Below are 6799 nucleotides of genomic sequence, written 5' to 3' on the forward strand. Positions count from 1 at the left end.
ATTAAATGCTATATAGTCGTTTAATTGATACACAGCTGATGAAGAATCTGCATCTAAACCAGGGGATTAACCCGTTCTCTATTTTATTTTATGCTAATTTAAGTTTTAATTTTATGCTTTAAGTGTGGGGAAGTGAATTTATTTCACTTAGTTGTAAAAAAAATTAATTAAAAAGTTTAAAAAAATTATATAAAAAGTTTTTTTTTTTTTTTTAAATTGTCCCTTGAAAATTGTTTTTTGTTCTACGTTAAGCAGTAGAAGATATTATTACCAATGTGCTAACGAATTCTCGGAAATTTTGAAATATATAACATAATAATAAAAGGGATGGTTTGCATATCTGATTTGGGATGTGTTGGTAGACCCAACTAGCTTTGATAGTCCTTTTTAGCATGTTTTTATATATATAATAATTTAAAAATGGTGAAACCGAATTTCGATGCTTAGGGAGGATTACCATAATCTGAAAACTTTGAGATGGTAAGAATTAAATGCCCTCAAACCAGCACACACCACATGTCCATCTTTACGAGCTTAGAAATAGTTCTATATTTAGGGTGATATAAAAGATTGATATATATATATATATATATGTTTTGAAAGTTTGTTATGTATTGTATTATCCAAAGTTGTTCAAGACAAGCAAAATGCTTGTGAAGAAAGTTATGTATTGTAAAATGCCAAATGAGCATTGTTTAATGTTAGAAAAAGAGGCCAATGATTCACATACTAGACGGGACTTAGAGTTTACATGTTACCTTGGGGATGGTAACTCTGAGGATACACTATTGGGGCTCGAAGGTTCTTAGTCAATAAATATGAAATAAGGAATTTATTGGACAAAGTCCAATAATATTTAGGAATAGCTCGTACGACCTCCACATGACCATTCAACCATCCAAATTTCACCGAGTGCATCTAATTAGTACCATCGACGAGTCCTTGGCTTATGGTGATTTGTTGAACCAGTTTGCTTCGACTCTAGTTTTTCTAGCACTCTTTGTCTGAGATGGGGTAGGTGTAGCCTTAATTTTTGAACTTAAAATGTTTAATGATTAAGGGGGGCTTGATTGCCAGGTGGCTGGCTTTAAGTGTACAACAATATTGGCAATCGCGGTCAATATGTTAGGCTATTTCTTGTGCTTTGAAAACGATTATAATCTGAGAGTTTGTTGTTTTTCACTTGGCTATGATCCTGTGTAGATTTCTTTTTAAGGGACGAAAAGTCTTAAGTGTGGGGATGTTTGATGTGTTGTAGAACACACTTGTTTTTCGTACCTTTTTATCATGTTTTAAGTGCTTATTCGTATAATAAATAATAATTATGGCTTGTTTTTATATGATCTTACAAAGTTTATTATTTTGTGTAGGTGACGAGTTTTAAAAGAAAAAATGTTTGGGTTTTTGAAGATATTGGAGGCCTTTATGATCAAGTTAACAAGATCAAAGCTCAAAGCCCGACCCAAGCCCGCTAGAGAAAGCCTTATATGTCTTAATATATAATATAACTTAAAAAAATAAAACCCTAAGCACCTTAACCCTTGACATCCAATCGGGCAACTTTGTTCACTAAGATAATAAACCAAGTTTATAGTTTGGTTGGCTAGAGTGGTGATTTTATTGTTTGTTGGTGTGAAGGAAAAAAGTTTTAATTGTTTGTGTTGTTGGTATTATTTAACGGGAGCAGCAAATCAGCAAACAATAATAACTATATATAATAAACTCAATTCCAAACTCCCTACAAGAATTCCGATCGGCCAGCAAAGAGAAAGAAAGAAAGAGGGCGGCTAGGCTGTTTTGGCGGCTGGAAGAGAAGAAGGAGGCTAGGGAGGTTTGTAAACTGCAGCTAGAGGTCTTAATCATCGTTTAACTCAGCCATATATCATAAGTAATCATTCATAAACTTTATCTTTTGTTCAAGAACCTTAACTTGTTAAGTTTGATCTTTTATTTGGATTGTTTTGCAAGTAATTAAGAAATTGACACGTGTTTGATTGTTCTTGAATCTTGAATGAGTTTTATTATGTTTATGTTGATGTTTATGATGTTCAAATCAATTGTTTGCTGCTGTCCAAAATCAATGTTAGGCTAAACTAGTTAGTTCTACCTAGGTTAGATGATTATTGTTAAGTTTTAGTAAGTAGTTTGGATTATTGATGATCATGGCTTGAATTGTTAATGAAAAGTTTGTTTTAAAATTGAATTAGGTTGTATTTAGTGGCTGTGAATTTGTTTTGATTAATTGAATGAGTTTTGATTGATTGTTGCTTGTTAGAACTCTTTACTTGGTGTTTAGGGTTTGTTTGCGGGAAGTACAACCGTAGGGTTAAGTGAGTGTATTAATTGAATATAATTAGCGGGTAGACACATTCTTAGAGACCGAGAGGTGATAGGAAGCAAACTCGTCTCATAGCTTTTACTTGTTAGGATTAGGATCGCGCGAGAGCGGGTTCGGTTCTTGTCGGGTTTGGGCCTGTGAGGGATTAGTTGACCTAGTTTAAGTTGAAATAAATTGATCATCTATCCTTGGTTGTGTAGTATTCGTCTCCATTAGAGTAGTGTGTCGGTGAAACCGAGAGGAGAGTCGGAATTAGAGCACTTTAACAATTCGTTACCCGGTTTGTTCTTAAATAAACTGAGTGTAGGTTAGGGTTTGTTAGTAAGACCGAGATGTAATCTAGCTTCCTGAGTGAACCTTAGTTGTGTCATCCTTAGGAACCGGTGTCGTGAGATTCTACAACCTAATAACTTATTATACCTTTAATAGGATTCTTACCTAGGTAGACGTTTTTCCCATTAATCAATCATATTTTCAAAGTTTCGTCTAGTTTTCTTAATTAAAGTCTTTTAAGTTAATTTAAGTTAGGTTAAGTAATTAATAATTAGAAATCAATTTAAAAATATATTATTCTTAGGTGAGTCTTATTAGGGTTAAGTATTAAATAAGTTTTCACGTATCCTTGTGTTCGACACTCGGACTTCCTTAGTGCTATACTATTAGTGATCGGTACACTTGCAGGTTTTGTGTGGCTTCTTTAGGGTTTTCGTTTAATAAATTTAAATCTTAGTTGTGAGAGCATCATTATACACGCATCAGATGCCACAACCTCCGAGAAGGCTAGATAAAACCACAAAGAATACTCCTATTGGTATTCCATTTGCTCGAGCTAAGGATCCCATCATGATTTCTAACAATGAGATCCTCTTCTTGTTCAACTAAGTCTGGAAGCAAATGACGGAGCAGTAATAGACAAACAAAATATTCCTGGAAGAGATCCAGAAGTTGAAGTCGGAAAAAGCTAAAGTCGCAGAGCCATCGGTGACTAGGAGCCTAGTATGATGAACTTTGGAGATTCAGGATCTAGGGACAAATCAATGAAGACTTTAGCGCATTAGGATCCCGAGGGAAAAGCATTCAGGATATTATTCCTATGATTCCTCTGCCCGAAGTTCATAATCACGAATCTCCTGTCAAGATAACAACATCAAGGATCCCCGAAAGGATCCCAGGATTAGCACATACGGATCCAATTACCGGTAACACCAGTCAGGATCCTATTTTAATTACTAACAATGTTGGATTTGTGCAGGATACAAGGATGAATCATACAATGGCTAAAGAGCTACAAAAGCTAAAAATCATGATTTCTAGCATACCTGGAATATTTCAACCTATACCAGAGGTGACTGCTGCAAGCACAAAGATTTCAAGATTTGTGTCACTGATATGTGATGTTGAAATCCCAAAACACTTCGAAACTCCCAACACGAAGCTTTATGATGGAACGACTGATCCTAAGGAACACGTGGCTCAATACAAAGAAAGTATGGATATCATACCTATCTCAGCAGATTTAAAGGAAACTTGTTTATGCAAAGGCTTTGGATCAACACTTAAAGGATCGGCCTTAAAATGGCTATTGAGTGTCCCTCCTAATTCGATTACTTATTTTTCACATTTTATCAATTTGTTTAATAACCAGTTTTCTTGTAGCAGGTCATTTGATAAGTTAACAAATGATTTGTAGAGGATCACCCAAAAACATGAGGAATATCTCATGGATTATGTTGGCAGGTTCAGCATAGAAGCATTGGATATCCCAAATATTGACATGGCTACTACAATTCAAGCATTTAAGATGGGATTGAAGAGTGTACTCCATTCTATGAGGATTTAGTCATGAATCCTTGTAGGAACTTAGATGAAGTCTGGATTCGAGCTTTACGATTCATCAGACTAGAAGAAGATCAATGGATCCAAAAAGGGATCAACACTCTAGCATATAGCTACGACCATCCCAACCAGAAATCAGAACCTTCATCCCAACTACCATTCAAATCCAAACATTATATGAGGCCTAACAATAATAATATTAAATATGCACGGGGTGGAGATGATAAGGAAAAAGATTATCCGAGTATCAGTGACTACTGTTTTTCTATAGACATGTCTATATTAATGTTTTCCATGCAGGATCTTGGAAACGAGGCTCGTTGGCCGAGGAATAATGACAGAGCCTCATTCTGGAAAGATCAGTCAAAGTGATGTGCTTATCATGAAGACTATGGCCATACAACTAAAAATTGCATTGCTTTGAGGAAGGAATTAAGCCACCTTCTGAGTAAATGATACCTGAAGGATCTTTTGGGAAGAAGGGGGAACAAAATGCAAGAGGATAACAAGCTTGCCATAAATGGAATCAGCTAAACTTTGACATCCTTTGACTTATAGTAAATAAGTATGTCGTCGATGAAAACGATAACGAATTTATCCAAGTAAGGCTTGCATATACGGTTCATCTTATCCATAAATGCGGCTGGCGCATTAGTGAGTCCGAATGGCATAACAGTGAACTCATAATGGCCATACCTCGTTCGAAAGGCAGTTTTCGGGATGTCTTCGGTTTGAACCTTGAGTTGGTGATAGCCGGAATGAAGATCAATTTTTGAAAAATAGCTAGCACCTTGAAGTTGATCGAACAAATCATTGATACGCGGAAGTGGATAACGATTCTTGATAGTAACTTTGTTGAGAGCTCGGTAATCGATGCACATCCGCATGGATCCATCTTTCTTCTTGACAAATAATATCGGCGCTCCCCATGGCGATGAACTTGGTCGTATGAATCCTTTCTCGAGAAGTTCGTCCAATTTCTTCTTTAGTTCTTTCATCTCGGTTGGCGCGAGGCAATATAGTGCCTTGGCGATCGGAGTAGTTCCGGGAATAAGATCGATTCTAAACTCTACTTCACGATCGGGTGGAATGCCGGGGAGTTCGTCGGGAAATACATCGGCATAATCAGAAACAACAGGAACGTCTTTGATTTCTTTGGGTTTCAATTCTTTGGTGACGTAGGCCATGAATTCTAAGCATCCTTGATTCAAACATTTGTTAGACTTTATCATGGAGATTAGGCTAACTTGGCCAGCGTCCTTGTCCCCTTCAATTCGTATAGTACGTTTATCGGGGGATTGGAGTTCAACAGTCTTGGTATTGCAAAGGATATGTGCATGGTTGTCGAATAACCAATCCATACCCAATACAACATCAAAACCAGCAAGATTCATGGGTAACAATTGAATAGGCAAAACATAATCGGCTAATAAGATTTTTCCGTTTTCTAAAGATTCGGAGATTTTAACAATGTTGCCATTAGCGGTTTCGATGCTTAGAGTTTTATTAAGTTTGATTAAAGATTCGTTTAATAGACTACAAAATTTGTAATCTATAAAACTTAAATTGGCTCCTGAATCAAACAAGACTCTAGCATAGGCGTTGTTAACAAGAAACGTATCGGTGATAGTTTCCGGCATGTCAGCCGCTTTCTTCGTATCAAGAACAAAGACTCTTGCATTGCCCTTCTTGGGCTCGTTCTTCTGACCTCTACCACCCGCACCACCAGTCGCGGGTTTATTTTTAGGACACTTGAAGCTAAGATGCCCCATCTCCTTGCAGTTATAACAGGTCATCTTCTTCTTCCAGCAATCGGCCGTGGTATGGTCGGGTCTATTACACGATTCACATACTCGGGAGCAAAGTTGCATCTACCTCGATGATACTTCTTGCAAATTTTGCATTGATGGACGCCGAGATTGGAGCTAGACCTTCGTTGGTCAACCCCTTTACCCTTGAAGCGGGTATCTCCACCTTTTCTCGAGTCATGTGCTGGTACAACCTTCTTATCTTCCTCCTTATTGCGAATCATTCCGCCCATCAGATATCCAGCCAACTCCATCTCGGAGTCAGCGGTTTGTGGCTAGTTCGATCTTACCATGTCACGAATTTCACGTGGTAGTCCCCATATGTAACGTGTGACTTTGCTGGATTCCGGGGTAACCAGCTGGGGAACTAAACGTCAATACTCGTGAAATTTCGTGTTATACTAACGAAGGTTTGTTCCGATAACCTTGTGAGCCAAGAACTTTGTTTGAATTTGATCTGTCTCGTGCATCGGACAGAACTTCGACATCAATAACTCTTTGAATTCGTTCCATTTCAAACTATACATCACTTCTCTTCCTCTACTCAAAATTAACTCGTTCCACCATTCATGTGCTTCACCTTTGAATATTAAGGCGGAGTATTGAATATTCTCTTCTTCCATACACTTGCTCATGATTACAATTGTTTCCATCTCTTCAAGCCACCTTACGGTATTGATGGCTCCCTTATCCCCATGAAACTCTTTTGGTCCGTAATACTTAAAGTCTTTAAACGTGCAACCACTGATTTTGAGTTTCTTAAATTCTTGCCTTATGCCTCCATCGGCATTTGATTCATGCATGCTTTCGTCCATGC

Source organism: Bidens hawaiensis, unplaced genomic scaffold (genome assembly GCF_021521415.1).
Source record: "Bidens hawaiensis isolate Kalapana, Puna unplaced genomic scaffold, B.hawaiensis_p1.1 tig00007388_1, whole genome shotgun sequence".
In the NCBI taxonomy this organism is placed as follows: domain Eukaryota; kingdom Viridiplantae; phylum Streptophyta; class Magnoliopsida; order Asterales; family Asteraceae; genus Bidens; species Bidens hawaiensis.